Consider the following 24,673-nt stretch of genomic DNA (forward strand, 5'->3'; position numbering starts at 1 on the left):
GAGGCCATTGCGGCTCGCCCTTAGGTGTCCTACTCGGGATAGCGTCATTTAAAGAATGAAGGTCGGCACGACGTTAAAAAAAAAAAAACAGGTGCAACACGAGGACTTCCCAGGAAGTCACCCATCCTACTACTACTCTCGCCCAAGCACGCTTAACTGCGGAGTTCTGATGGGATCCGGTGCATTAGTGCTGGTATGATCGCACCTATTATAGTTCGCACACACAATTTTGTTAACCATGTGGCGCGAGAGAGCGTAACACTATCCGCGAAGCCTTGCGGTCACCGTAGGTGCCTGCCGAGGATGAGGCCATTGAACCTCGCCCTTAGGTGTCCTACTCGGAATAGCGTCATTTAGAGAATAAAGGTCGGCACGACGTTAAATAAAAAAAAAAAAAACAGGTGCAACACGAGAACTTCCCAGGAGGTCACCCATCCTAGTACTACTCTCGCCCAAGCAAGCTTAACTGCGGAGTTCTGATGGGATCCGGTGCATTAGTGCTGGTATGATCGCACCTATTATAGTTCGCACACACAATTTTGTTAACCATGTGGCGCGAGAGAGCGTAACACTATCCGCGAAGCCTTGCGGGTACCGTAGGTGTCTGTCGAGGATGAGGCCATTGCGGCTCGCCCTAAGGTGTCCTACTCGGGATAGCGTCATTTAAAGAATGAAGGTCGGCACGACATTAAAAAAAAAAAAAAAGTGGTGCAACACGAGGACTTCCCAAGAGGTCACCCATCCTAGTACTACTCTCGCCCAAGCACGCTTAACTGCGGAGTTCTGATGGGATCCGGTGCATTAGTGCTGGTATGATCGCACCTATTATAGTTCGCACACACAATTTTGTTAACCATGCAGCGCGAGAGAGCGTAACACTATCCGCGAAGCCTTGCGGGTACCGTACGTGCCTGTCGAGGATGAGGCCATTGCGGCTCGCCCTTAGCTGTCCTACTCGGGATAGCGTCATTTAAAGAATGAAGGTCGGCACGACGTTAAAAAAAAAAAAAAAAAAGAGGTGCAACACGAGGACTTCCCAGCCCATCCTAGTACTACTCTCGCCCAAGCACGCTTAACTGCGGAGTTCTGATAGGATCCGGTACATTAGTGCTGGTATGATCGCACCTATTATAGTTCGCACACACAATTTTGTTAACCATTGGCGCGAGAGAGCGTAACACTATCCGCGAAGCCTTGCGGGTACCGTAGGTGTCTGTCGAGGATGAGGCCATTGCGGCTCGCCCTTAGGTGTCCTACTCGGGATAGCGTCATTTAAAGAATGAAGGTCGGCACGACGTTAAAAAAAAAAAAAAGGTGCAATACGATGACTTCGCAGGAGGTCACCCATCCAAGTACTACTCTCGCCCAAGCACGCTTAATTGCGGAGTTCTGATGGGATCCGATGCATTAGTGCTGGTATGATCGCACCTATTATAGTTCGCACACACAATTTTGTTAACCATGCGGCGCGAGAGAGCGTAACACTATCCGCGAAGCCTTGCGGGTACCGTAGGTGCCTGTCGAGGATGAGGCCATTGCGGCTCGCCCTTAGGTGTCCTACTCGGGATAGCGTCATTTAAAGAATGAAGGTCGGCACGACGTTAAAAAAAAAAAAAAAAGAGGTGCAACACGAGGACTTCCCAGGAGGTCACCCATCCTAGTACTACTCTCGCCCAAGCAGCTTAACTGCGGAGTTCTGATGGGATCCGGTGCATTATTGCTGGTATGATCGCACCTATTATAGTTCGCACACACAATTTTGTTAACCATGCGGCGCGAGAGAGCGTAACACTATCTGCGAAGCCTTGCGTGTACCGTAGGTGCCTATCGAGGATGAGGCCATTGCGGCTCGCCCTTAGGTGTCCTACTCGGGATAGCGTCATTTAAAGAATGAAGGTCGGCACGACGTTAAAAAAAAAAAAAAAGAGGTGCAACACGAGGACTTCCCAGGAGAACACCCATCCTAGTACTACTCTCGCCCAAGCACGCTTAACTGCGGAGTTCTGATGGGATCCCGTGCATTAGTGCTGGTATGATCGCACCTATTATAGTTCGCACACACAATTTTGTTAACCATGCGGCGCGAGAGAGCGTAACACTATCTGCGAAGCCTTGCGGGTACCGTAGGTGTCTGTCGAGGATGAGGCCATTGCGGCTCGCCCTTAGGTGTCCTACTCGTGATAGCGTCATTTAAAGAATGAAGGTCGGCACGACGTTAAAAAAAAAAAAAGTGGTGCAACACGAGGACTTCCCAAGAGGTCACCCATCCTAGTACTATTCTCGCCCAAGCACGCTTAACTGCGGAGTTCTGATGGGATCCGGTGCATTAGTGCTGGTATGATCGCACCTATTATAGTTCGCACACACAATTCTGTTAACCATGCGGCGCGAGAGAGCGTAACACTATCCGCGAAGCCTTGCGGGTACCGTTGGTGCCTGTCGAGGATGAGGCCATTGCGGCTCGCCCTTAGGTGTCCTACTCGGGATAGCGTCATTTAAAGGATGAAGGTCGGCACGACGTTAAAAAAAAAAAAAGAGGTGCAAGAAAAAAAAAGAGGTGCAAGACGAGGACTTCCCAGGAGGTCACCCATCCTAGTACTACTCTCGCCCAAGCACGCTTAACTGCAGAGTTCTGATGGGATCCGGTGCATTAGTGCTGGTATGATCGCACCTATTATAGTTCGCACACACAATTTTGTTAACCATGCGGCGCGAGAGAGCGTAACACGCCCTTAGGTGTCCTACTCGGGATAGCGTCATTTAAAGAATGAAGGTCGGCACGACGTTAAAAAAAAAAAAAAGAGGTGCAAGACGAGGACTTCCCAGGAGGTCACCCATCCTAGTACTACTCTCGCCCAAGCACGCTTAACTGCAGAGTTCTGATGGGATCCGGTGCATTAGTGCTGGTATGATCGCACCTATTATAGTTCGCACACACAATTTTGTTAACCATGCGGCGCGAGAGAGCGTAACACTATCTGCGAAGCCTTGCGGGTACCGTAGGTGTCTGTCGAGGATGAGGCCATTGCGGCTCGCCCTTAGGTGTCCTACTCGGGATAGCGTCATTTAAAGAATGAAGGTCGGCACGACGTTAAAAAAAAAAAAAAGTGGTGCAACACGAGTACTTCCCAAGAGGTCACCCATCCTAGTACTACTCTCGCCCAAGCACGCTTAACTGCGGAGTTCTGATGGGATCCGGTGCATTAGTGCTGGTATGATCGCACCTATTATAGTTCGCACACACAATTTTGTTAACCATGCAGCGCGAGTAGGGGTGGCAAACGGGCCTTAATTCGCCGGGCCGGCCCGCGTAACCCGCCAAAAATGGCGGGCTGGGCTGGAAATTTGGGACCGCCGTAAGACAAAAGCCCGCCTAACCCAAACCGTTTAAACCGTCGGCTTTGGCGGGCTTCGGCGGGGCGGGGCGGGCTGGCCCGGCGGGCTGAAGGTTTTTTTTTTTTTTGGGCTGCCATCACCCCATTCCCATGAACCCAAACCCAGAACCCATGAACCCACCCCAACCGACCCGACCCGACCCAATCCCCATTCCCCACCCATGACCCACCTAAACGGTTGAAAGCCTGAAACCCTAAACGGCCATTCCCCATTCCCCAATCCCTAATCCCCTCTCCTCGGTCACTCTCCTCTCAGTTCCTCGGTCACCCACCTAAACGGCTGCGTTACTCTCACAGTCACAGTCTCACACTCACTCCTCGGTCCTCTCCTCTCAGTTCCTCGGCAGACGGTAGCGCCACCCAGGATCTCAGTCGTCTCGTCTCCACTCTCCAGTCTCCTCGACGGATCTCACTCATCTCAGCCTCTCACTCGGTTCCTCAGTCTCAGTTCCTCAGTTCGTCACCGCCACTCTCAGTCTCTCACTCGGTCATCATAAGCTCGTCAGTTCCTCTGAATCTGCTGCTCCTCGCTCTCGGTCACGGCTGCCCCTCTCAGTTCCTCGGTCACGGCTACTCAACACTTGCATGTTCTTGTTGAATAGGTCACTTCTCTGGGTTCAACACTTGGTATTCAACACTTGCAGATCCAAACTTGGCTCCAAGGTACTTAATCCTTTATGATTGTTGTTAGAATATAGAGTCTTTGAAATTTAGTTCCCAATAAATTTAGCTTTGATTGGATATAATATTTATTATTATAGCTTTGATTTGATAAATTTAGCTTTTTATAATTTTTTGCTGGGCTTGCTGATTTTGGATCATAGTGTTAACTGTTAAGAGAGAAAAGGTTTATTAGGGTTTAGGGTTTCGATTTTTGAATGTTATAGTTTTAAGAATCGGTACCAATTGACGGATGTATAATGTATTAGAATTCTACAGATTTTGTTATAGGATGGATTTAATTTCAGTGTTATCCATGTAGCAGAGGTTACCTAGTTAGAAAAGGTTTGGCTTTTTCTTTTTGTTATTGTTGGGGGTGTTTGGAAAATGTGATATTTAATGTATCATCATCATGCTTTCAACAGTTGTTGAGCTTCTCTGTTTTCTTTTGTTTTTGTGGGGATGAGGTGGTTGAGGAGGAGAGGAAGAAACAGAGATAGATTACTATGCTTTTTGACCTGGAAAAATGAGTAATATGATGTTTTATTAAGAAAAAAGAAGTTAAAATAAGAGTAATATAATGGCTTTAATTAGTGACACTTTAATGTATTATAAAGTTAACAGGGCAATATTTTCAAATAAGTTTGCTGGGCTTGCTGATTTTGGATCATAGTGTTAACTGTTAAGAGAGAAAAGGTTTATTAAAACTTTGTTTGATCTACCGGGTCTTATGTTGGTTAAATGCTTGAATTTGATCCTAGTTGAGTTTTGAATATACTTCATAATGGTTGAGTTTTGATTATGACTGAATACTTGCTGTTTTTTGTATGATTTGCTAATGGTTGAAAAACCTAGTTCATTTAAACAATTTAAATTTTACTTTTATTTCAGGAAAGATGAATTCTGAAACAGTGAGTAACCTTGTTACCACTGGAGTTGGTTCTGAGGCTGCTCCGGTCGAGGTTGATGAACCTAGTTCGAAAAGGCTGAGACCAGCAACCTCTGATGTTTGGAATTTTTTCAAAAAGCTCGGTCCAGATAAGGATGGAGTAGAACGTGCTGAGTGTAAAGGATGCAAGAAAGTGTTTAAAGCTGGAGGTAAGCGATATGGCACTTCTACTATAAAACGGCATCTTGATAGTTGTACTCAAATTAAGCATGAAGATATTGGTCAGACTATAGCAGAATTGCAACTTAAAATGGGTTCACTTAAGATTGATTCAGGAGTGGCTAGAGATATGCTTGCTGGGTATGTAGTTGCTGGGGATAAGCCTTTTAATATGGTTGATGATAGGAGATTTAGAAATTGGGTGAAATATATTAGTCCAACTTTGAAACTTCCTTCTAGGAATACGGTTAAAGCTGACATAGTGAAAGTTTACAAGAGAGAAGCTGCGAAACTTAAAAAAATTTTAGTTTCCATTCCAAATAGAATTTGCTTAACATCTGATCTTTGGACTTCCAGTACCAATGAGGGGTTTATATGTTTGACTGCACATTTTGTTGATGAGAACCGGAAATTACAGAGTAAAATTCTCAATTTTTGTCATATGCCTCCTCCTCACACAGGATTTGAATTGTCTTCTAAAATCTTTACGCTTTTGACTGAGTGGAAAGTTGATAAAAAGATTTTTTCCATTACTTTGGATAATGCTTCTTCTAATGATACTTGTGTTGAACACTTGAAAAGTACTTTGGATGTGCATGGTTCATTGTTGTGTGGTGGTGAATTCTTTCATGTTCGTTGCTCTGCTCATATTTTAAATCTTATTGTCCAAGATGGAATGAAAATATGTGGTGATGCAGTGTCTAAGATTAGAGAGGGTATAAAGTTTCTGAGAAAATCTGAAAGTCGAATGGTTAAGTTTAAAGAATGTTTAGAAGATATTGAGGGACTTGAGTATACGACTGCATTATGTTTAGATGTTCCTACTAGGTGGAATTCACTTTATGCAATGCTTGCAAGTGCTATTCCTTATAAGAAAGCTTTTGAAATGTATAAAGTAAAAGAAGCTGGGTTTAGGGAGTATTGTCCTTCATCAGATGAGTGGAGAAGAACTGAAAAGATATGTGATTTCTTGTTACCATTTTATGAAACTACCAAGTTGATGTCTGGAACTTCTTACCCAACATCCAACTTGTATTTTTTACAAGTTTGGCAAATCCAGCTGATTTTAATGAATAGTTTGAAGAATGATGAAGTGCTTATAAGGAACATGGGAGAAAAAATGATGATTAAGTTCAATAAATATTGGGAAGAATACAGTGTTGTTCTTGCATTTGGGGCAGTTCTTGATCCTAGATTTAAACTCAACACTTTGGTTCATTGCTATAATGAGATTGATCCTATTAGTGCTAAAGACAAAGTGGAGCTTGTGAAGAGTAAGTTATACAAGCTGTTTGAGGTTTATGATCAAAATTCCTCTACAACTGTAGAGAGTTCTTCCCAACTTTCAAGTCATTTTTCTCAAGCAACATCTTCTGCAATTGGAACTCAACTTATTAAAGTTGTTGGTGTAAGTATTTTTATCTACTTGATTATATGTGTTTTTTATTTTTCATGCTTTTTGATTCATATATTGTTTGTAATGCAAAGGATTTGATGTCCCGTAATCAAGAAGCTGAAGTGAAAAGTGGAAAGAACCAACTGGATATTTATTTGAGTGAGGCAACATTATTTTGCAACGATGCAATCATTGATGTTTTGCAATGGTGGAAAGACAACCATCATCGTTTTCCAACCCTATCACTAATGGCACGAGATTTGTTGAGCATTCCTATTACTACTGTGGCTTCAGAATCTGCATTTAGCATGGGTTCTCATGTTTTGAATAAGTATAGAAGTCGTTTGTTGTCAGATAATGTTGAAGCGGTGATTTGCACCAGAAATTAGATTCGTGGATATGATGATTTTGGTATATTATATTTATGACATACATACTTGAGTGATTTTGAACATTATTATGTACTATTTTGCTAATATATTTATTTACTTTTTTCTAGAGGAAGATAAAGATCAGGAAGATATTGCAAAAGGAGAAGGCTATTCTTCAGGAGTTGGTTCCAATGATGTTATTGACTTATATGAAGATGAAGATGAAAATTAAGTGTATTGAATTAAGTTTAATTTGCTTTGAAGACTATTTATAATTATGTTTTTGGACTTTGGATTATATATTTATTTTGTCTATGGGACTATTTATAACTATGACTTGAGTATTTTGGATAATTGGAATATTGGATTATGTTTATTTACTTTGAAGACTATTTATATCCTTTGAAGACTATTTATATTTAATATTTGTATTTATATTGATTTAAATAGAAGATATTAGATATGTTCTTCTAAAAAAAACAATTAATTAGGCGGGTTTAGTCCGATTTATATTGATTTAAATAGAAGATACTTTTTCTTATTTCAAAAAAAAAAAACTAATTAGGCGGGCTAAGCCCGCCAGCCCGCCATTAGGCGGGGCGGGCTAGGATTTTGGGACCGCCTGAATAGGCGGGGCGGGGCGGGCCAGCCCGCCAGAGAGCGGGATTCCGGCGGGGCGGGGCGGGCTTCCCCGCCTGACACCCCTAAGCGCGAGAGAGCGTAACACTATCCGCGAAGCCTTGCGGGTACCGTAGGTGCCTGTCGAGGATAAGGCCATTGCGGCTCGCCCTTAGGTGTCCTACTCGGGATAGCGTCATTTAAAGAATGAAGGTCGGCACGACGTTAAAAAAAAAAAAAAAAAAAGAGGTGCAACACGAGGACTTCCCAGGAGGTCACCCATCCTAGTACTACTCTCGCCCAAGCACGCTTAACTGCGGAGTTCTGATGGGATCCGGTGCATTAGTGCTGTTATGATCGCACCTATTATAGTTCGCACACACAATTTTGTTAACCATGCGGCGCGAGAGAGCGTAACACTATCCGCGAAGCCTTGCGGGTACCGTAGGTGCCTGTCGAGGATGAGGCCATTGCGGCTCGCCCTTAGGTGTCCTACTCGGGATAGCGTCATTTAAAGAATGAAGGTCGGCACGACGTTAAAAAAAAAAAAAGAGGTGCAACATGAGGACTTCCCAAGAGGTCACCCATCCTAGTACTACTCTCGCCCAAGCACGCTTAACTGCGGAGTTCTGATGGGATCCGGTGCATTAGTGCTGGTATGATCGCACCTATTATAGTTCGCACACATAATTTTGTTAACCATGCGGCGCGAGAGAGCGTAACACTATCTGCGAAGCCTTGCGGGTACCGTAGGTGCCTGTCGAGGATGAGGCCATTGCGGCTCGTCCTTAGGTGTCCTACTCGGGATAGCGTCATTTAAAGAATGAAGGTCGGCACGACGTTAAAAAAAAAAAAAGGAGGTGCAACACGAGGACTTCCCAGCCCATCCTAGTACTACTCTCGCCCAAGCACGCTTAACTGCGGAGTTCTGATGGGATCCGGTGCATTAGTGCTGGTATGATCGCACCTATTATAGTTCGCACACATAATTTTGTTAACCATGTGGCGCGAGAGAGCGTAACACTATCCGCAAAGCCTTGCGGGTAGCGTAGGTGTCTGTCGAGGATGAGGCCATTGCGGCTCGCCCTTAGGTGTCCTACTCGGGATAGCGTCATTTAAAGAATGAAGGTCGGCACGACGTTAAAAAAAAAAAAAAAAAAAAAAAAAAAAAAAAAAAAAAAAAAGAGGTGCAATACGATGACTTCCCAGGAGGTCACCCATCCTAGTACTACTCTCGCCCAAGCACGCTTAACTGCGGAGTTCTGATGGGATCCGGTGCATTAGTGCTGGTATGATCGCACCTATTATAGTTCGCACACACAATTTTGTTAACCATGCAGCGCGAGAGAGCGTAACACTATCTGCGAAGCCTTGCGGGTACCGTAGGTGCCTGTCGAGGATGAGGCCATTGCGGCTCGCCCTTAGGTGTCCTACTCGGGATAGCGTCATTTAAAGAATGAAGGTCGGCACGACGTTAAAAAAAAAAAAAGTGGTGCAACACGAGGACTTCCCAAGAGGTCACCCATCCTAGTACTACTCTCGCCCAAGCACGCTTAACTGCGGAGTTCTGATGGGATCTGGTGCATTAGTGCTGGTATGATCGCACCTATTATAGTTCGCACACACAATTTTGTTAACCATGCAGCGCGAGAGAGCGTAACACTATCCGCGAAGCCTTGCGGGTACCGTAGGTGCCTGTCGAGGATGAGGCCATTGCGGCTCGTCCTTAGGTGTCCTACTCGGGATAGCGTCATTTAAAGAATGAAGGTCGGCACGACGTTAAAAAAAAAAAAGGAGGTGCAACACGAGGACTTCCTAGCCCATCCTAGTACTACTCTCGCCCAAGCACGCTTAACTGCGGAGTTCTGATGGGATCCGGTGCATTAGTGCTGGTATGATCGCACCTATTATAGTTCGCACACATAATTTTGTTAACCATGTGGAGCGAGAGAGCGTAACACTATCTGCGAAGCCTTGCGGGTACCGTAGGTGCCTGTCGAGGATGAGGCCATTGCGGCTCGCCCTTAGGTGTCCTACTCGGGATAGCGTCATTTAAAGAATGAAGGTCGACACGACGTTAAAAAAAAAAAAAAAAAAAAAAGAGGTGCAACACGAGGACTTCCCAGGAGGTCACCCATCCTAGTACTACTCTCGCCCAAGCACGCTTAACTGCGGAGTTCTGATGGGATCCGGTGCATTAGTGCTGTTATGATCGCACCTATTATAGTTCGCACACACAATTTTGTTAACCATGCGGCGCGAGAGAGCGTAACACTATCCGCGAAGCCTTGCGGGTACCGTAGGTGCCTGTCGAGGATGAGGCCATTGCGGCTCGCCCTTAGGTGTCCTACTCGGGATAGCGTCATTAAAGAATGAAGGTCGGCACGACGTTAAAAAAAAAAAAGAGGTGCAACATGAGGACTTCCCAAGAGGTCACCCATCCTAGTACTACTCTCGCCCAAGCACGCTTAACTGCGGAGTTCTGATGGGATCCGGTGCATTAGTGCTGGTATGATCGCACCTATTATAGTTCGCACACATAATTTTGTTAACCATGCGGCGCGAGAGAGCGTAACACTATCTGCGAAGCCTTGCGGGTACCGTAGGTGCCTGTCGAGGATGAGGCCATTGCGGCTCGTCCTTAGGTGTCCTACTCGGGATAGCGTCATTTAAAGAATGAAGGTCGGCACGACGTTAAAAAAAAAAAAAAGGAGGTGCAACACGAGGACTTCCCAGCCCATCCTAGTACTACTCTCGCCCAAGCACGCTTAACTGCGGAGTTCTGATGGGATCCGGTGCATTAGTGCTGGTATGATCGCACCTATTATAGTTCGCACACATAATTTTGTTAACCATGTGGCGCGAGAGAGCGTAACACTATCCGCAAAGCCTTGCGGGTAGCGTAGGTGTCTGTCGAGGATGAGGCCATTGCGGCTCGCCTTAGGTGTCCTACTCGGGATAGCGTCATTTAAAGAATGAAGGTCGGCACGACGTTAAAAAAAAAAAAAAAAAAAAAAAAAAAAAAAGAGGTGCAATACGAGACTTCCCAGGTCACCCATCCTAGTACTACTCTCGCCCAAGCACGCTTAACTGCGGAGTTCTGATGGGATCCGGTGCATTAGTGCTGGTATGATCGCACCTATTATAGTTCGCACACACAATTTTGTTAACCATGCAGCGCGAGAGAGCGTAACACTATCTGCGAAGCCTTGCGGGTACCGTAGGTGCCTGTCGAGGATGAGGCCATTGCGGCTCGCCCTTAGGTGTCCTACTCGGGATAGCGTCATTTAAAGAATGAAGGTCGGCACGACGTTAAAAAAAAAAAAAAAGTGGTGCAACACGAGGACTTCCCAGAGGTCACCCATCCTAGTACTACTCTCGCCCAAGCACGCTTAACTGCGGAGTTCTGATGGGATCTGGTGCATTAGTGCTGGTATGATCGCACCTATTATAGTTCGCACACACAATTTTGTTAACCATGCAGCGCGAGAGAGCGTAACACTATCCGCGAAGCCTTGCGGGTACCGTAGGTGCCTGTCGAGGATGAGGCCATTGCGGCTCGTCCTTAGGTGTCCTACTCGGGATAGCGTCATTTAAAGAATGAAGGTCGGCACGACGTTAAAAAAAAAAAAAGGAGGTGCAACACGAGGACTTCCAGCCCATCCTAGTACTACTCTCGCCCAAGCACGCTTAACTGCGGAGTTCTGATGGGATCCGGTGCATTAGTGCTGGTATGATCGCACCTATTATAGTTCGCACACATAATTTTGTTAACCATGTGGAGCGAGAGAGCGTAACACTATCTGCGAAGCCTTGCGGGTACCGTAGGTGCTGTCGAGGATGAGGCCATTGCGGCTCGCCCTTAGGTGTCCTACTCGGGATAGCGTCATTTAAAGAATGAAGGTCGACACGACGTTAAAAAAAAAAAAAAAAAAAAAAAAAGAGGTGCAACACGAGGACTTCCCAGGAGGTCACCCATCCTAGTACTACTCTCGCCCAAGCACGCTTAACTGCGGAGTTCTGATGGGATCCGGTGCATTAGTGCTGTTATGATCGCACCTATTATAGTTCGCACACACAATTTTGTTAACCATGCGGCGCGAGAGAGCGTAACACTATCCGCGAAGCCTTGCGGGTACCGTAGGTGCCTGTCGAGGATGAGGCCATTGCGGCTCGCCCTTAGGTGTCCTACTCGGGATAGCGTCATTTAAAGAATGAAGGTCGGCACGACGTTAAAAAAAAAAAAGGAGGTGCAACACGAGGACTTCCCAGCCCATCCTAGTACTACTCTCGCCCAAGCACGCTTAACTGCGGAGTTCTGATGGGATCCGGTGCATTAGTGCTGGTATGATCGCACCTATTATAGTTCGCACACATAATTTTGTTAACCATGTGGAGCGAGAGAGCGTAACACTATCTGCGAAGCCTTGCGGGTACCGTAGGTGCCTGTCGAGGATGAGGCCATTGCGGCTCGCCCTTAGGTGTCCTACTCGGGATAGCGTCATTTAAAGAATGAAGGTCGACACGACGTTAAAAAAAAAAAAAAAAAGAGGTGTAACACGAGGACTTCCCAGGAGGTCACCCATCCTAGTACTACTCTCGCCCAAGCACGCTTAACTGTGGAGTTCTGATGGGATCCGGTGCATTAGTGCTGTTATGATCGCACCTATTATAGTTCGCACACACAATTTTGTTAACCATGCAGCGCGAGAGAGCGTAACACTATCCGCGAAGCCTTGCGGGTACCGTAGGTGCCTGTCGAGGATGAGGCCATTGCGGCTCGTCCTTAGGTGTCCTACTCGGGATAGCGTCATTTAAAGAATGAAGGTCGGCACGACGTTAAAAAAAAAAAAGGAGGTGCAACACGAGGACTTCCCAGCCCATCCTAGTACTACTCTCGCCCAAGCACGCTTAACTGCGGAGTTCTGATGGGATCCGGTGCATTAGTGCTGGTATGATCGCACCTATTATAGTTCGCACACATAATTTTGTTAACCATGTGGAGCGAGAGAGCGTAACACTATCTGCGAAGCCTTGCGGGTACCGTAGGTGCCTGTCGAGGATGAGGCCATTGCGGCTCGCCCTTAGGTGTCCTACTCGGGATAGCGTCATTTAAAGAATGAAGGTCGACACGACGTTAAAAAAAAAAAAAAAAAAAAGAGGTGCAATACGAGGACTTCCCAGGAGGTCACCCATCCTAGTACTACTCTCGCCCAAGCACGCTTAACTGCGGAGTTCTGATGGGATCCGGTGCATTAGTGCTGTTATGATCGCACCTATTATAGTTCGCACACACAATTTTGTTAACCATGCGGCGCGAGAGAGCGTAACACTATCCGCGAAGCCTTGCGGGTACCGTAGGTGCCTGTCGAGGATGAGGCCATTGCGGCTCGCCCTTAGGTGTCCTACTCGGGATCGCGTCATTTAAAGAATGAAGGTGGCACGACGTTAAAAAAAAAAAAAAAAAAAAAAAAAAAAAAAAAAGAGGTGCAACACGAGGACTTCCCAGCCCATCCTAGTACTACTCTCGCCCAAGCACGCTTAACTGCGGAGTTCTGATGGGATCCGGTGCATTAGTGCTGGTATGATCGCACCTATTATAGTTCGCACACATAATTTTGTTAACCATGTGGCGCGAGAGAGTGTAACGCTATCCGCGAAGCCTTGCGGGTACCGTAGGTGTCTGTCGAGGATGAGGCCATTGCGGCTCGCCCTTAGGTGTCCTACTCGGGATAGCGTCATTTAAAGAATGAAGGTCGGCACGACGTTAAAAAAAAAAAAAAAAAAAAAAGAGGTGCAATACGATGACTTCCCAGGAGGTCACCCATCCTAGTACTACTCTCCCCCAAGCACGCTTAACTACGGAGTTTTGATGGGATCCGATGCATTAGTGCTGGTATGATCGCACCTATTATAGTTCGCACACACAATTTTGTTAACCATGCGGCGCGAGAGAGCGTAACACTATCTGCGAAGCCTTGCGGGTACCGTAGGTGCCTGTCGAGGATGAGGCCATTGCGGCTCGCCCTTAGGTGTCCTACTCGGGATAGCGTCATTTAAAGAATGAAGGTCGGCACGACGTTAAAAAAAAAAAAAGGAGGTGCAACACGAGGACTTCCCAGCCCATCCTAGTACTACTCTCGCCCAAGCACCCTTAACTGCGGAGTTCTGATGGGATCCGGTGCATTAGTGCTGGTATGATCGCACCTATTATAGTTCGCACACATAATTTTGTTAACCATGTGGAGCGAGAGAGCGTAACACTATCTGCGAAGCCTTGCGGGTACCGTAGGTGCTGTCGAGGATGAGGCCATTGCGGCTCGCCCTTAGGTGTCCTACTCGGGATAGCGTCATTTAAAGAATGAAGGTCGACACGACGTTAAAAAAAAAAAAAAAAAAAGAGGTGCAACACGAGGACTTCCCAGGAGGTCACCCATCCTAGTACTACTCTCGCCCAAGCACGCTTAACTGTGGAGTTCTGATGGGATCCGGTGCATTAGTGCTGTTATGATCGCACCTATTATAGTTCGCACACACAATTTTGTTAACCATGCAGCGCGAGAGAGCGTAACACTATCCGCGAAGCCTTGCGGGTACCGTAGGTGCCTGTCGAGGATGAGGCCATTGCGGCTCGTCCTTAGGTGTCCTACTCGGGATAGCGTCATTTAAAGAATGAAGGTCGGCACGACGTTAAAAAAAAAAAAAGGAGGTGCAACACGAGGACTTCCCAGCCCATCCTAGTACTACTCTCGCCCAAGCACGCTTAACTGCGGAGTTCTGATGGGATCCGGTGCATTAGTGCTGGTATGATCGCACCTATTATAGTTCGCACACATAATTTTGTTAACCATGTGGAGCGAGAGAGCGTAACACTATCTGCGAAGCCTTGCGGGTACCGTAGGTGCCTGTCGAGGATGAGGCCATTGCGGCTCGCCCTTAGGTGTCCTACTCGGGATAGCGTCATTTAAAGAATGAAGGTCGACACGACGTTAAAAAAAAAAAAAAAAAAAGAGGTGCAACACGAGGACTTCCCAGGAGGTCACCCATCCTAGTACTACTCTCGCCCAAGCACGCTTAACTGCGGAGTTCTGATGGGATCCGGTGCATTAGTGCTGTTATGATCGCACCTATTATAGTTCGCACACACAATTTTGTTAACCATGCGGCGCGAGAGAGCGTAACACTATCCGCGAAGCCTTGCGGGTACCGTAGGTGCCTGTCGAGGATGAGGCCATTGCGGCTCGCCCTTAGGTGTCCTACTCGGGATCGCGTCATTTAAAGAATGAAGGTGGCACGACGTTAAAAAAAAAAAAAAAAAAAAAAAAGAGGTGCAACACGAGGACTTCCCAGCCCATCCTAGTACTACTCTCGCCCAAGCACGCTTAACTGCGGAGTTCTGATGGGATCCGGTGCATTAGTGCTGGTATGATCGCACCTATTATAGTTCGCACACATAATTTTGTTAACCATGTGGCGCGAGAGAGCGTAACGCTATCCGCGAAGCCTTGCGGGTACCGTAGGTGTCTGTCGAGGATGAGGCCATTGCGGCTCGCCCTTAGGTGTCCTACTCGGGATAGCGTCATTTAAGAATGAAGGTCGGCACGACGTTAAAAAAAAAAAAAAAAAAAAAAAAGAGGTGCAATACGATGACTTCCCAGGAGGTCACCATCCTAGTACTACTCTCGCCCAAGCACGCTTAACTACGGAGTTTTAATGGGATCCGATGCATTAGTGCTGGTATGATCGCACCTATTATAGTTCGCACACACAATTTTGTTAACCATGCGGCGCGAGAGAGCGTAACACTATCTGCGAAGCCTTGCGGGTACGTAGGTGCCTGTCGAGGATGAGGCCATTGCGGCTCGCCCTTAGGTGTCCTACTCGGGATAGCGTCATTTAAAGAATGAAGGTCGGCACGACGTTAAAAAAAAAAAAAAAAAAGAGGTGCAACACGAGGACTTCCCAAGAGGTCACCCATCCTAGTACTACTCTCGCCCAAGCACGCTTAACTGCGGAGTTCTGATGGGATCCGGTGCATTAGTGCTGGTATGATCGCACCTATTATAGTTCGCACACACAATTTTGTTAACCATGCAGCGCGAGAGAGCGTAACACTATCCGCGAAGCCTTGCGGGTACCGTAGGTGCCTGTCGAGGATGAGGCCATTGCGGCTCGCCCTTAGGTGTCCTACTCGGGATAGCGTCATTTAAAGAATGAAGGTCGGCACGACGTTAAAAAAAAAAAAAAAAAAAAGAGGTGCAACACGAGGACTTCCCAGCCCATCCTAGTACTACTCTCGCCCAAGCACGCTTAACTGCGGAGTTCTGATGGATCCGGTGCATTAGTGCTGGTATGATCGCACCTATTATAGTTCGCACACATAATTTTGTTAACCATGTGGCGCGAGAGAGCGTAACACTATCCGCGAAACCTTGCGGGTACCGTAGGTGTCTGTCGAGGATGAGGCCATTGCGGCTCGCCCTTAGGTGTCCTACTCGGGATAGCGTCATTTAAAGAATGAAGGTCGGCACGACGTTAAAAAAAAAAAAAAAAGGTGCAAACGATGACTTCCCAGGAGGTCACCCATCCTAGTACTACTCTCGCCCAAGCACGCTTAACTACGGAGTTCTGATGGGATCCGGTGCATTAGTGCTGGTATGATCGCACCTATTATAGTTCGCACACACAATTTTGTTAACCATGCGGCGCGAGAGAGCGTAACACTATCTGCGAAGCCTTGCGGGTACCGTAGGTGCCTGTCGAGGATGAGGCCATTGCGGCTCGCCCTTAGGTGTCCTACTCGGGATAGCGTCATTTAAAGAATGAAGGTCGGCACGACGTTAAAAAAAAAAAAAAAAGAGGTGCAACACGAGGACTTCCCAAGAGGTCACCCATCCTAGTACTACTCTCGCCAAGCACGCTTAACTGCGGAGTTCTGATGGGATCCGGTGCATTAGTGCTGGTATGATCGCACCTATTATAGTTCGCACACACAATTTTGTTAACCATGCAGCGCGAGAGAGCGTAACACTATCCGCGAAGCCTTGCGGGTACCGTAGGTGCCTGTCGAGGATGAGGCCATTGCGGCTCGCCCTTAGGTGTCCTACTCGGGATAGCGTCATTTAAAGAATGAAGGTCGGCACGACGTTAAAAAAAAAAAAAAAAAAAAGAGGTGCAACACGAGGACTTCCCAGCCCATCCTAGTACTACTCTCGCCCAAGCACGCTTAACTGCGGAGTTCTGATGGGATCCGGTGCATTAGTGTTGGTATGATCGCACCTATTATAGTTCGCACACATAATTTTGTTAACCATGTGGCGCGAGAGAGCGTAACACTATCCGCGAAGCCTTGCGGGTACGTAGGTGTCTGTCGAGGATGAGGCCATTGCGGCTCGCCCTTAGGTGTCCTACTCGGGATAGCGTCATTTAAAGAATGAAGGTCGGCACGACGTTAAAAAAAAAAAAAAAGAGGTGCAATACGATGACTTCCCAGGAGGTCACCCATCCTAGTACTACTCTCGCCCAAGCACGCTTAACTGCGGAGTTCTGATGGGATCCGGTGCATTAGTGCTGGTATGATCGCACCTATTATAGTTCGCACACATAATTTTGTTACCATGGGGCGAGAGAGCGTAACACTATCTGCGAAGCCTTGCGGGTACGTAGGTGCTGTCGAGGATGAGGCCATTGCGGCTCGCCTTAGGTGTCTATCGGGATAGCGTCATTTAAAGAATGAAGTCGACGACGTTAAAAAAAAAAAAAAAGAGGTGCACACGAGGACTTCCCAAGGTCACCCACCTAGTACTACTCTCGCCAAGCACGCTTAACTGCGGAGTTCTGATGGATCCGGTGCATTAGTGCTGTATGATCGCACTTTATAGTTCGCAACACAATTTGTTAACCATGTGGCAGCGGAGAGAGCGTAACACTATCCGCGAAGCCTTGCGGGTACCGTAGGTGCCTGTCGAGGATGAGGCCATTGCGGCTCGCCCTTAGGTGTCCTACTCGGGATAGCGTCATTTAAAGAATGAAGGTCGGCACGACGTTAAAAAAAAAAAAAAAAAAAAGGGTGCAACCGAGGACTTCCAGCCATCCTAGTACTACTCTCGCCAAGCACGCTTAACTGCGGAGTTCTGATGGGATCCGGTGCATTAGTGCTGGTTGATCGCACCTATTATAGTTCGCAACATAATTTTGTTAACCATGTGGCGCGAGAGAGCGTAACATATCGCGAAGCCTTGCGGGTACCGTAGGTGCTGTCGAGGATGAGGCCATTCGGCTCGCCCTTAGGTTCCTACTCCGGATGCGTCATTTAAAGAATGAAGGTCGGCACGACGTTAAAAAAAAAAAAAAAAGGTGCATACGATGACTTCCCAGGAGGTCACCCATCCTAGTACTACTCTCGCCTCCCTCGACGGAGTTCTGATGGGATCCGTGCATCTATGTCCATATAACCATCATTTTGGTTAACCATTGGGGCGAGAGGCGTAACACTATCGGAACTTTGCGGGGTCCGTAGGGCCTGTCGGGGTGGGTGGCTCGCCTTAGGTGTCCTACTGGGATGCGTCATTTAAAGAATGAAGGTGGCACGACGTTAAAAAAAAGGGGAGAAGAGGTTCAAGAGGTCCCCATCCTAGTATACTCTCGCCCAAGCACGCTACTGCGGAGTTCTGATGGGATCCGGGTGCATTAGTGGCTGGTATGATCGCACCTATTATAGTTCGCACACACAATTTGTTAACCATGCGGCGCGAGAGAGCGTAACCTATCCGCGAAGCCTTGCGGGTCACGTAGGTGCCTGTCGAGGATGAGGCCATTGCGGCTCGCCCTTAGGTGTCCTACTCGGGATAGCGTCATTTAAAGAATGAAGGTCGGCACGACGTTAAAAAAAAAAAAAAAAAGGTGCAACACGAGGACTTCCCAGCCCATCCTAGTACTACTCTCGCCCAAGCACGCTTAACTGCGGAGTTCTGATGGGATCCGGTGCATTAGTGCTGGTATGATCGCACCTATTATAGTTCGCACACACAATTTTGTTAACCATGCGGCGCGAGAGAGCGTAACACTATCCGCGAAGCCTTGCGGGTACCGTAGGTGCCTGTCGAGGATGAGGCCATTGCGGCTCGCCCTTAGGTGTCCTACTCGGGATAGCGTCATTTAAAGAATGAAGGTCGGCACGACGTTAAAAAAAAAAAAAAAAGGGTGCAACACGAGGACTTCCCAGGAGGTCACCCATCCTAGTACTACTCTCGCCCAAGCACGCTTAACTGCGGAGTTCTGATGGGATCCGGTGCATTAGTGCTGGTATGATCGCACCTATTATAGTTCGCACACACAATTTTGTTAACCATGCGGCGCGAGAGAGCGTAACACTATCTGCGAAGCCTTGCGGGTACCGTAGGTGCCTGTCGAGGATGAGGCCATTGCGGCTCGCCCTTAGGTGTCCTACTCGGGATAGCGTCATTTAAAGAATGAAGGTCGGCACGACGTTAAAAAAAAAGGTGCAACACGAGGACTTCCCAGAGGTCACCCATCCTAGTACTACTCTCGCCCAAGCACGCTTAACTGCGGAGTTCTGATGGGATCCGGTGCATTAGTGCTGGTATGATCGCACCTATTATAGTTCGCACACACAATTTTGTTAACCATGCGGCGCGAGAGAGCGTAACACTATCCGCGAAGCCTTGCGGGTACCGTAGGTGCCTGTCGAGGATGAGGCCATTGCGGCTCGCCCTTAGGTGTCCTACTCGGGATAGCGTCATTTAAAGAATGAAGGTCGGCACGACGTTAAAAAAAAAAAAAAAGAGGTGCAACACGAGGACTTCCCAGCACCATCCTAGTACTACTCTCGCCCAAGCACGCTTAACTGCGGAGTTCTGATGGGATCCGGTGCATTAGTGCTGGTATGATCGCACCTATTATAGTTCGCACACACAATTTTGTTAACCATGCGGCGCGAGAGAGCGTAACACTATCCGCGAAGCCTTGCGGGTACCGTAGGTGCCTGTCGAGGATGAGGCCATTGCGGCTCGCCCTTAGGTGTCCTACTCGGGATAGCGTCATTTAAAGAATGAAGGTCGGCACGACGTTAAAAAAAAAAAAAAAAGGGTGCAACACGAGGACTTCCCAGGAGGTCACCATCCTAGTACTACTCTCGCCCAAGCACGCTTAACTGCGGAGTTCTGATGGGATCCGGTGCATTAGTGCTGGTATGATCGCACCTATTATAGTTCGCACACACAATTTTGTTAACCATGCGGCGCGAGAGAGCGTAACACTATCCGCGAAGCCTTGCGGGTACCGTAGGTGCCTGTCGAGGATGAGGCCATTGCGGCTCGCCCTTAGGTGTCCTACTCGGGATAGCGTCATTTAAAGAATGAAGGTCGGCACGACGTTAAAAAAAAAAAAAAAAGAGGTGCAACACAGGAGCTTCCCATCCTAGTACTACTCTCGCCCAAGCACGCTTAACTGCGGAGTTCTGATGGGATCCGGTGCATTAGTGCTGGTATGATCGCACCTATTATAGTTCGCACACACAATTTTGTTAACCATGTGGCGCGAGAGAGCGTAACACTATCCGCGAAGCCTTGCGGGTACCGTAGGTGCTGTCGAGGATGAGGCCATTGCGGCTCGCCCTTAGGTGTCCTACTCGGGAGCGTAGCGTCATTTAAAATGAAGGTCGGAAAAAAAAAAAAAAAAAAAAAAAGGTGCAACACGAGGACTTCCCAGAGGTCACCCATCCTAGTACTACTCTCGCCCAAGCACGCTTAACTGCGGAGTTCTGATGGGATCCGGTGCATTAGTGCTGGTATGATCGCACCTATTATAGTTCGCACACACAATTTTGTTAACCATGCGGCGCGAGAGAGCGTAACACTATCTGCGAAGCCTTGCGGGTACCGTAGGTGCCTGTCGAGGATGAGGCCATTGCGGCTCGCCCTTAGGTGTCCTACTCGGGATAGCGTCATTTAAAGAATGAAGGTCGGCACGACGTTAAAAAAAAAAAAAAAAGAGGTGCAACACGAGGACTTCCCAGAGGTCACCCATCCTAGTACTACTCTCGCCCAAGCACGCTTAACTGCGGAGTTCTGATGGGATCCGGTGCATTAGTGCTGGTATGATCGCACCTATTATAGTTCGCACACACAATTTTGTTAACCATGCGGCGCGAGAGAGCGTAACACTATCCGCGAAGCCTTGCGGGTACCGTAGGTGCCTGTCGAGGATGAGGCCATTGCGGCTCGCCCTTAGGTGTCCTACTCGGGATAGCGTCATTTAAAGAATGAAGGTCGGCACGACGTTAAAAAAAAAAAAAAAAGAGGTGCAACACGAGGACTTCCCAGCCCATCCTAGTACTACTCTCGCCCAAGCACGCTTAACTGCGGAGTTCTGATGGGATCCGGTGCATTAGTGCTGGTATGATCGCACCTATTATAGTTCGCACACACAATTTTGTTAACCATGCGGCGCGAGAGAGCGTAACACTATCCGCGAAGCCTTGCGGGTACCGTAGGTGCCTGTCGAGGATGAGGCCATTGCGGCTCGCCCTTAGGTGTCCTACTCGGGATAGCGTCATTTAAAGAATGAAGGTCGGCACGACGTTAAAAAAAAAAAAAAAAAGGTGCAACACGAGGACTTCCCAGGAGGTCACCCATCCTAGTACTACTCTCGCCCAAGCACGCTTAACTGCGGAGTTCTGATGGGATCCGGTGCATTAGTGCTGGTATGATCGCACCTATTATAGTTCGCACACACAATTTTGTTAACCATGCGGCGCGAGAGAGCGTAACACTATCCGCGAAGCCTTGCGGGTACCGTAGGTGCCTGTCGAGGATGAGGCCATTGCGGCTCGCCCTTAGGTGTCCTACTCGGGATAGCGTCATTTAAAGAATGAAGGTCGGCACGACGTTAAAAAAAAAAAGAGGTGCAACACGAGGACTTCCCAGAGGTCACCCATCCTAGTACTACTCTCGCCCAAGCACGCTTAACTGCGGAGTTCTGATGGGATCCGGTGCATTAGTGCTGGTATGATCGCACCTATTATAGTTCGCACACACAATTTTGTTAACCATGCGGCGCGAGAGAGCGTAACACTATCCGCGAAGCCTTGCGGGTACCGTAGGTGCCTGTCGAGGATGAGGCCATTGCGGCTCGCCCTTAGGTGTCCTACTCGGGATAGCGTCATTTAAAGAATGAAGGTCGGCACGACGTTAAAAAAAAAAAAAAAAAAGGTGCAACACGAGGACTTCCCAGCACCATCCTAGTACTACTCTCGCCCAAGCACGCTTAACTGCGGAGTTCTGATGGGATCCGGTGCATTAGTGCTGGTATGATCGCACCTATTATAGTTCGCACACACAATTTTGTTAACCATGGCGGAGAGAGCGTAACACTATCCGCGAAGCCTTGCGGGTACCGTAGGTGCCTGTCGAGGATGAGGCCATTGCGGCTCGCCCTTAGGTGTCCTACTCGGGATAGCGTCATTTAAAGAAAGACACGGCAAACGTTAAAAAAAAAAAAAAAAAAAAAAGGTGCAACACGAGGACTTCCCAGGAGGTCACCCATCCTAGTACTACTCTCGCCCAAGCACGCTTAACTGCGGAGTTCTGATGGGATCCGGTGCATTAGTGCTGGTATGATCGCACCTATTATAGTTCGCACACACAATTTTGTTAACCATGCGGCGCGAGAGAGCGTAACACTATCTGCGAAGCCTTGCGGGTACCGTAGGTGCCTGTCGAGGATGAGGCCATTGCGGCTCGCCCTTAGGTGTCCTACTCGGGATAGCGTCATTTAAAGAATGAAGGTCGGCACGACGTTAAAAAAAAAAAAAAAAGAGGTGCAACACGAGGACTTCCCAGAGGTCACCCATCCTAGTACTACTCTCGCCCAAGCACGCTTAACTGCGGAGTTCTGATGGGATCCGGTGCATTAGTGCTGGTATGATCGCACCTATTATAGTTCGCACACACAATTTTGTTAACCATGCGGCGCGAGAGAGCGTAACACTATCCGCGAAGCCTTGCGGGTACCGTAGGTGCCTGTCGAGGATGAGGCCATTGCGGCTCGCCCTTAGGTGTCCTACTCGGGATAGCGTCATTTAAAGAATGAAGGTCGGCACGACGTTAAAAAAAAAAAAAAAAAGAGGTGCAACACGAGGACTTCCCAGCCCATCCTAGTACTACTCTCGCCCAAGCACGCTTAACTGCGGAGTTCTGATGGGATCCGGTGCATTAGTGCTGGTATGATCGCACCTATTATAGTTCGCACACACAATTTTGTTAACCATGTGGCGCGAGAGAGCGTAACACTATCCGCGAAGCCTTGCGGGTACCGTAGGTGCCTGTCGAGGATGAGGCCATTGCGGCTCGCCCTTAGGTGTCCTACTCGGGATAGCGTCATTTAAAGAATGAAGGTCGGCACGACGTTAAAAAAAAAAAAAAAAGAGGTGCAACACGAGGACTTCCCAGGAGGTCACCCATCCTAGTACTACTCTCGCCCAAGCACGCTTAACTGCGGAGTTCTGATGGGATCCGGTGCATTAGTGCTGGTATGATCGCACCTATTATAGTTCGCACACACAATTTTGTTAACCATGCGGCGCGAGAGAGCGTAACACTATCCGCGAAGCCTTGCGGGTACCGTAGGTGCCTGTCGAGGATGAGGCCATTGCGGCTCGCCCTTAGGTGTCCTACTCGGGATAGCGTCATTTAAAGAATGAAGGTCGGCACGACGTTAAAAAAAAGGTGCAACACGAGGACTTCCCAGGAGGTCACCCATCCTAGTACTACTCTCGCCCAAGCACGCTTAACTGCGGAGTTCTGATGGGATCCGGTGCATTAGTGCTGGTATGATCGCACCTATTATAGTTCGCACACACAATTTTGTTAACCATGCGGCGCGAGAGAGCGTAACACTATCCGCGAAGCCTTGCGGGTACCGTAGGTGCCTGTCGAGGATGAGGCCATTGCGGCTCGCCCTTAGGTGTCCTACTCGGGATAGCGTCATTTAAAGAATGAAGGTCGGCACGACGTTAAAAAAAAAAAAAAAAGAGGTGCAACACGAGGACTTCCCAGCACCATCCTAGTACTACTCTCGCCCAAGCACGCTTAACTGCGGAGTTCTGATGGGATCCGGTGCATTAGTGCTGGTATGATCGCACCTATTATAGTTCGCACACAATTTTGTTAACCATGCGGCGAGAGAGCGTAACACTATCCGCGAAGCCTTGCGGGTACCGTAGGTGCCTGTCGAGGATGAGGCCATTGCGGCTCGCCCTTAGGTGTCCTACTCGGGATAATCGAAAAAAAAGAACGTTAAAAAAAAAAAAAAAAAAAAAGGGTGCAACACGAGGACTTCCCAGGAGGTCACCCATCCTAGTACTACTCTCGCCCAAGCACGCTTAACTGCGGAGTTCTGATGGGATCCGGTGCATTAGTGCTGGTATGATCGCACCTATTATAGTTCGCACACAATTTTGTTAACCATGCGGCGCGAGAGAGCGTAACACTATCTGCGAAGCCTTGCGGGTACCGTAGGTGCCTGTCGAGGATGAGGCCATTGCGGCTCGCCCTTAGGTGTCCTACTCGGGATAGCGTCATTTAAAGAATGAAGGTCGGCACGACGTTAAAAAAAAAAAAAAGAGGTGCAACACGAGGACTTCCCAGGAGGTCACCCATCCTAGTACTACTCTCGCCCAAGCACGCTTAACTGCGGAGTTCTGATGGGATCCGGTGCATTAGTGCTGGTATGATCGCACCTATTATAGTTCGCACACACAATTTTGTTAACCATGCGGCGCGAGAGAGCGTAACACTATCTGCGAAGCCTTGCGGGTACCGTAGGTGCCTGTCGAGGATGAGGCCATTGCGGCTCGCCCTTAGGTGTCCTACTCGGGATAGCGTCATTTAAAGAATGAAGGTCGGCACGACGTTAAAAAAAAAAAAAAAGAGGTGCAACACGAGGACTTCCAGCCCATCCTAGTACTACTCTCGCCCAGCACGCTTAACTGCGGAGTTCTGATGGGATCCGGTGCATTAGTGCTGGTATGATCGCACCTATTATAGTTCGCACACAATTTTGTTAACCATGCGGCGCGAGAGAGCGTAACACTATCCGCGAAGCC

The 24,673-nt window shown here is 48.0% G+C and overlaps 42 non-coding genes and 23 pseudogenes across 42 annotated transcripts; all 65 read right to left on the reverse strand.

Annotated features, from left to right (window-relative positions):
- Positions 1-88: 88 nt before the first annotated feature.
- Positions 89-207, reverse strand: LOC112698837 (5S ribosomal RNA). Its single transcript, XR_003151971.1, has one exon. It is a non-coding gene; the product is annotated as a 5S ribosomal RNA (ribosomal RNA).
- Positions 208-398: 191 nt separating this feature from the next.
- Positions 399-517, reverse strand: LOC112698694 (5S ribosomal RNA). Its single transcript, XR_003151837.1, has one exon. It is a non-coding gene; the product is annotated as a 5S ribosomal RNA (ribosomal RNA).
- Positions 518-705: 188 nt separating this feature from the next.
- Positions 706-824, reverse strand: LOC112698617 (5S ribosomal RNA). Its single transcript, XR_003151764.1, has one exon. It is a non-coding gene; the product is annotated as a 5S ribosomal RNA (ribosomal RNA).
- Positions 825-1,015: 191 nt separating this feature from the next.
- LOC112699402 (5S ribosomal RNA) lies at positions 1,016-1,127 on the reverse strand (annotated as a pseudogene).
- A 184-nt stretch (positions 1,128-1,311) lies between these two features.
- On the reverse strand, positions 1,312-1,430 carry LOC112699162 (5S ribosomal RNA). Its single transcript, XR_003152279.1, has one exon. It is a non-coding gene; the product is annotated as a 5S ribosomal RNA (ribosomal RNA).
- A 189-nt stretch (positions 1,431-1,619) lies between these two features.
- Positions 1,620-1,737, reverse strand: LOC112698908 (5S ribosomal RNA). Its single transcript, XR_003152039.1, has one exon. It is a non-coding gene; the product is annotated as a 5S ribosomal RNA (ribosomal RNA).
- Positions 1,738-1,925: 188 nt separating this feature from the next.
- LOC112698874 (5S ribosomal RNA) lies at positions 1,926-2,044 on the reverse strand. The gene has a single exon (XR_003152007.1). It is a non-coding gene; the product is annotated as a 5S ribosomal RNA (ribosomal RNA).
- A 186-nt stretch (positions 2,045-2,230) lies between these two features.
- On the reverse strand, positions 2,231-2,349 carry LOC112698655 (5S ribosomal RNA). Its single transcript, XR_003151800.1, has one exon. It is a non-coding gene; the product is annotated as a 5S ribosomal RNA (ribosomal RNA).
- Positions 2,350-2,554: 205 nt separating this feature from the next.
- LOC112698718 (5S ribosomal RNA) lies at positions 2,555-2,673 on the reverse strand. The gene has a single exon (XR_003151860.1). It is a non-coding gene; the product is annotated as a 5S ribosomal RNA (ribosomal RNA).
- A 128-nt stretch (positions 2,674-2,801) lies between these two features.
- On the reverse strand, positions 2,802-2,920 carry LOC112698720 (5S ribosomal RNA). The gene has a single exon (XR_003151862.1). It is a non-coding gene; the product is annotated as a 5S ribosomal RNA (ribosomal RNA).
- A 187-nt stretch (positions 2,921-3,107) lies between these two features.
- Positions 3,108-3,226, reverse strand: LOC112698662 (5S ribosomal RNA). Its single transcript, XR_003151807.1, has one exon. It is a non-coding gene; the product is annotated as a 5S ribosomal RNA (ribosomal RNA).
- Positions 3,227-7,794: 4,568 nt separating this feature from the next.
- LOC112698669 (5S ribosomal RNA) lies at positions 7,795-7,913 on the reverse strand. Its single transcript, XR_003151814.1, has one exon. It is a non-coding gene; the product is annotated as a 5S ribosomal RNA (ribosomal RNA).
- A 186-nt stretch (positions 7,914-8,099) lies between these two features.
- LOC112698692 (5S ribosomal RNA) lies at positions 8,100-8,218 on the reverse strand. Its single transcript, XR_003151835.1, has one exon. It is a non-coding gene; the product is annotated as a 5S ribosomal RNA (ribosomal RNA).
- Positions 8,219-8,405: 187 nt separating this feature from the next.
- LOC112699265 (5S ribosomal RNA) lies at positions 8,406-8,517 on the reverse strand (annotated as a pseudogene).
- A 215-nt stretch (positions 8,518-8,732) lies between these two features.
- LOC112698664 (5S ribosomal RNA) lies at positions 8,733-8,851 on the reverse strand. The gene has a single exon (XR_003151809.1). It is a non-coding gene; the product is annotated as a 5S ribosomal RNA (ribosomal RNA).
- A 186-nt stretch (positions 8,852-9,037) lies between these two features.
- Positions 9,038-9,156, reverse strand: LOC112698766 (5S ribosomal RNA). The gene has a single exon (XR_003151905.1). It is a non-coding gene; the product is annotated as a 5S ribosomal RNA (ribosomal RNA).
- Positions 9,157-9,342: 186 nt separating this feature from the next.
- On the reverse strand, positions 9,343-9,454 carry LOC112699323 (5S ribosomal RNA; annotated as a pseudogene).
- A 195-nt stretch (positions 9,455-9,649) lies between these two features.
- LOC112698670 (5S ribosomal RNA) lies at positions 9,650-9,768 on the reverse strand. Its single transcript, XR_003151815.1, has one exon. It is a non-coding gene; the product is annotated as a 5S ribosomal RNA (ribosomal RNA).
- Positions 9,769-9,952: 184 nt separating this feature from the next.
- Positions 9,953-10,071, reverse strand: LOC112698693 (5S ribosomal RNA). Its single transcript, XR_003151836.1, has one exon. It is a non-coding gene; the product is annotated as a 5S ribosomal RNA (ribosomal RNA).
- A 188-nt stretch (positions 10,072-10,259) lies between these two features.
- On the reverse strand, positions 10,260-10,371 carry LOC112699266 (5S ribosomal RNA; annotated as a pseudogene).
- Positions 10,372-10,574: 203 nt separating this feature from the next.
- On the reverse strand, positions 10,575-10,689 carry LOC112698999 (5S ribosomal RNA). Its single transcript, XR_003152125.1, has one exon. It is a non-coding gene; the product is annotated as a 5S ribosomal RNA (ribosomal RNA).
- Positions 10,690-10,877: 188 nt separating this feature from the next.
- Positions 10,878-10,995, reverse strand: LOC112699016 (5S ribosomal RNA). The gene has a single exon (XR_003152142.1). It is a non-coding gene; the product is annotated as a 5S ribosomal RNA (ribosomal RNA).
- Positions 10,996-11,182: 187 nt separating this feature from the next.
- Positions 11,183-11,293, reverse strand: LOC112699342 (5S ribosomal RNA; annotated as a pseudogene).
- A 197-nt stretch (positions 11,294-11,490) lies between these two features.
- On the reverse strand, positions 11,491-11,609 carry LOC112698671 (5S ribosomal RNA). Its single transcript, XR_003151816.1, has one exon. It is a non-coding gene; the product is annotated as a 5S ribosomal RNA (ribosomal RNA).
- A 186-nt stretch (positions 11,610-11,795) lies between these two features.
- On the reverse strand, positions 11,796-11,907 carry LOC112699267 (5S ribosomal RNA; annotated as a pseudogene).
- A 190-nt stretch (positions 11,908-12,097) lies between these two features.
- On the reverse strand, positions 12,098-12,216 carry LOC112699017 (5S ribosomal RNA). Its single transcript, XR_003152143.1, has one exon. It is a non-coding gene; the product is annotated as a 5S ribosomal RNA (ribosomal RNA).
- Positions 12,217-12,402: 186 nt separating this feature from the next.
- LOC112699268 (5S ribosomal RNA) lies at positions 12,403-12,514 on the reverse strand (annotated as a pseudogene).
- A 193-nt stretch (positions 12,515-12,707) lies between these two features.
- LOC112698667 (5S ribosomal RNA) lies at positions 12,708-12,826 on the reverse strand. Its single transcript, XR_003151812.1, has one exon. It is a non-coding gene; the product is annotated as a 5S ribosomal RNA (ribosomal RNA).
- A 206-nt stretch (positions 12,827-13,032) lies between these two features.
- On the reverse strand, positions 13,033-13,144 carry LOC112699271 (5S ribosomal RNA; annotated as a pseudogene).
- A 195-nt stretch (positions 13,145-13,339) lies between these two features.
- Positions 13,340-13,458, reverse strand: LOC112699196 (5S ribosomal RNA). The gene has a single exon (XR_003152311.1). It is a non-coding gene; the product is annotated as a 5S ribosomal RNA (ribosomal RNA).
- Positions 13,459-13,645: 187 nt separating this feature from the next.
- On the reverse strand, positions 13,646-13,757 carry LOC112699293 (5S ribosomal RNA; annotated as a pseudogene).
- A 191-nt stretch (positions 13,758-13,948) lies between these two features.
- On the reverse strand, positions 13,949-14,067 carry LOC112698863 (5S ribosomal RNA). The gene has a single exon (XR_003151996.1). It is a non-coding gene; the product is annotated as a 5S ribosomal RNA (ribosomal RNA).
- A 187-nt stretch (positions 14,068-14,254) lies between these two features.
- Positions 14,255-14,366, reverse strand: LOC112699272 (5S ribosomal RNA; annotated as a pseudogene).
- A 192-nt stretch (positions 14,367-14,558) lies between these two features.
- Positions 14,559-14,677, reverse strand: LOC112698674 (5S ribosomal RNA). Its single transcript, XR_003151818.1, has one exon. It is a non-coding gene; the product is annotated as a 5S ribosomal RNA (ribosomal RNA).
- Positions 14,678-14,873: 196 nt separating this feature from the next.
- Positions 14,874-14,985, reverse strand: LOC112699273 (5S ribosomal RNA; annotated as a pseudogene).
- Positions 14,986-15,181: 196 nt separating this feature from the next.
- Positions 15,182-15,299, reverse strand: LOC112699324 (5S ribosomal RNA). Its single transcript, XR_003152404.1, has one exon. It is a non-coding gene; the product is annotated as a 5S ribosomal RNA (ribosomal RNA).
- A 190-nt stretch (positions 15,300-15,489) lies between these two features.
- Positions 15,490-15,608, reverse strand: LOC112698520 (5S ribosomal RNA). Its single transcript, XR_003151671.1, has one exon. It is a non-coding gene; the product is annotated as a 5S ribosomal RNA (ribosomal RNA).
- A 193-nt stretch (positions 15,609-15,801) lies between these two features.
- Positions 15,802-15,912, reverse strand: LOC112699429 (5S ribosomal RNA; annotated as a pseudogene).
- A 187-nt stretch (positions 15,913-16,099) lies between these two features.
- On the reverse strand, positions 16,100-16,217 carry LOC112699083 (5S ribosomal RNA). The gene has a single exon (XR_003152205.1). It is a non-coding gene; the product is annotated as a 5S ribosomal RNA (ribosomal RNA).
- A 189-nt stretch (positions 16,218-16,406) lies between these two features.
- Positions 16,407-16,524, reverse strand: LOC112698944 (5S ribosomal RNA). Its single transcript, XR_003152073.1, has one exon. It is a non-coding gene; the product is annotated as a 5S ribosomal RNA (ribosomal RNA).
- Positions 16,525-16,717: 193 nt separating this feature from the next.
- Positions 16,718-16,829, reverse strand: LOC112699379 (5S ribosomal RNA; annotated as a pseudogene).
- A 187-nt stretch (positions 16,830-17,016) lies between these two features.
- On the reverse strand, positions 17,017-17,135 carry LOC112698665 (5S ribosomal RNA). The gene has a single exon (XR_003151810.1). It is a non-coding gene; the product is annotated as a 5S ribosomal RNA (ribosomal RNA).
- A 177-nt stretch (positions 17,136-17,312) lies between these two features.
- Positions 17,313-17,424, reverse strand: LOC112699527 (5S ribosomal RNA; annotated as a pseudogene).
- Positions 17,425-17,614: 190 nt separating this feature from the next.
- LOC112699536 (5S ribosomal RNA) lies at positions 17,615-17,721 on the reverse strand (annotated as a pseudogene).
- Positions 17,722-18,447: 726 nt separating this feature from the next.
- LOC112699284 (5S ribosomal RNA) lies at positions 18,448-18,559 on the reverse strand (annotated as a pseudogene).
- Positions 18,560-18,747: 188 nt separating this feature from the next.
- Positions 18,748-18,866, reverse strand: LOC112698563 (5S ribosomal RNA). The gene has a single exon (XR_003151712.1). It is a non-coding gene; the product is annotated as a 5S ribosomal RNA (ribosomal RNA).
- Positions 18,867-19,046: 180 nt separating this feature from the next.
- LOC112698776 (5S ribosomal RNA) lies at positions 19,047-19,164 on the reverse strand. Its single transcript, XR_003151914.1, has one exon. It is a non-coding gene; the product is annotated as a 5S ribosomal RNA (ribosomal RNA).
- Positions 19,165-19,352: 188 nt separating this feature from the next.
- On the reverse strand, positions 19,353-19,465 carry LOC112699248 (5S ribosomal RNA; annotated as a pseudogene).
- Positions 19,466-19,653: 188 nt separating this feature from the next.
- Positions 19,654-19,771, reverse strand: LOC112698924 (5S ribosomal RNA). Its single transcript, XR_003152054.1, has one exon. It is a non-coding gene; the product is annotated as a 5S ribosomal RNA (ribosomal RNA).
- A 189-nt stretch (positions 19,772-19,960) lies between these two features.
- LOC112699384 (5S ribosomal RNA) lies at positions 19,961-20,067 on the reverse strand (annotated as a pseudogene).
- Positions 20,068-20,252: 185 nt separating this feature from the next.
- LOC112698777 (5S ribosomal RNA) lies at positions 20,253-20,370 on the reverse strand. The gene has a single exon (XR_003151915.1). It is a non-coding gene; the product is annotated as a 5S ribosomal RNA (ribosomal RNA).
- Positions 20,371-20,559: 189 nt separating this feature from the next.
- Positions 20,560-20,677, reverse strand: LOC112698745 (5S ribosomal RNA). Its single transcript, XR_003151885.1, has one exon. It is a non-coding gene; the product is annotated as a 5S ribosomal RNA (ribosomal RNA).
- A 189-nt stretch (positions 20,678-20,866) lies between these two features.
- Positions 20,867-20,978, reverse strand: LOC112699274 (5S ribosomal RNA; annotated as a pseudogene).
- Positions 20,979-21,166: 188 nt separating this feature from the next.
- Positions 21,167-21,285, reverse strand: LOC112698495 (5S ribosomal RNA). Its single transcript, XR_003151647.1, has one exon. It is a non-coding gene; the product is annotated as a 5S ribosomal RNA (ribosomal RNA).
- Positions 21,286-21,469: 184 nt separating this feature from the next.
- On the reverse strand, positions 21,470-21,587 carry LOC112698746 (5S ribosomal RNA). The gene has a single exon (XR_003151886.1). It is a non-coding gene; the product is annotated as a 5S ribosomal RNA (ribosomal RNA).
- A 189-nt stretch (positions 21,588-21,776) lies between these two features.
- LOC112699280 (5S ribosomal RNA) lies at positions 21,777-21,889 on the reverse strand (annotated as a pseudogene).
- Positions 21,890-22,076: 187 nt separating this feature from the next.
- LOC112698496 (5S ribosomal RNA) lies at positions 22,077-22,195 on the reverse strand. Its single transcript, XR_003151648.1, has one exon. It is a non-coding gene; the product is annotated as a 5S ribosomal RNA (ribosomal RNA).
- Positions 22,196-22,384: 189 nt separating this feature from the next.
- Positions 22,385-22,502, reverse strand: LOC112698747 (5S ribosomal RNA). The gene has a single exon (XR_003151887.1). It is a non-coding gene; the product is annotated as a 5S ribosomal RNA (ribosomal RNA).
- Positions 22,503-22,692: 190 nt separating this feature from the next.
- On the reverse strand, positions 22,693-22,804 carry LOC112699275 (5S ribosomal RNA; annotated as a pseudogene).
- A 189-nt stretch (positions 22,805-22,993) lies between these two features.
- On the reverse strand, positions 22,994-23,112 carry LOC112700870 (5S ribosomal RNA). The gene has a single exon (XR_003153757.1). It is a non-coding gene; the product is annotated as a 5S ribosomal RNA (ribosomal RNA).
- A 179-nt stretch (positions 23,113-23,291) lies between these two features.
- LOC112698498 (5S ribosomal RNA) lies at positions 23,292-23,410 on the reverse strand. Its single transcript, XR_003151650.1, has one exon. It is a non-coding gene; the product is annotated as a 5S ribosomal RNA (ribosomal RNA).
- Positions 23,411-23,599: 189 nt separating this feature from the next.
- On the reverse strand, positions 23,600-23,712 carry LOC112699249 (5S ribosomal RNA; annotated as a pseudogene).
- Positions 23,713-23,886: 174 nt separating this feature from the next.
- On the reverse strand, positions 23,887-24,005 carry LOC112698564 (5S ribosomal RNA). Its single transcript, XR_003151713.1, has one exon. It is a non-coding gene; the product is annotated as a 5S ribosomal RNA (ribosomal RNA).
- Positions 24,006-24,190: 185 nt separating this feature from the next.
- On the reverse strand, positions 24,191-24,309 carry LOC112700871 (5S ribosomal RNA). Its single transcript, XR_003153758.1, has one exon. It is a non-coding gene; the product is annotated as a 5S ribosomal RNA (ribosomal RNA).
- Positions 24,310-24,497: 188 nt separating this feature from the next.
- LOC112699466 (5S ribosomal RNA) lies at positions 24,498-24,607 on the reverse strand (annotated as a pseudogene).
- Positions 24,608-24,673: the final 66 nt, after the last annotated feature.

Source organism: Arachis hypogaea, chromosome 6, assembly GCF_003086295.3.
Source record: "Arachis hypogaea cultivar Tifrunner chromosome 6, arahy.Tifrunner.gnm2.J5K5, whole genome shotgun sequence".
Taxonomy (NCBI): Eukaryota; Viridiplantae; Streptophyta; class Magnoliopsida; order Fabales; family Fabaceae; genus Arachis; species Arachis hypogaea.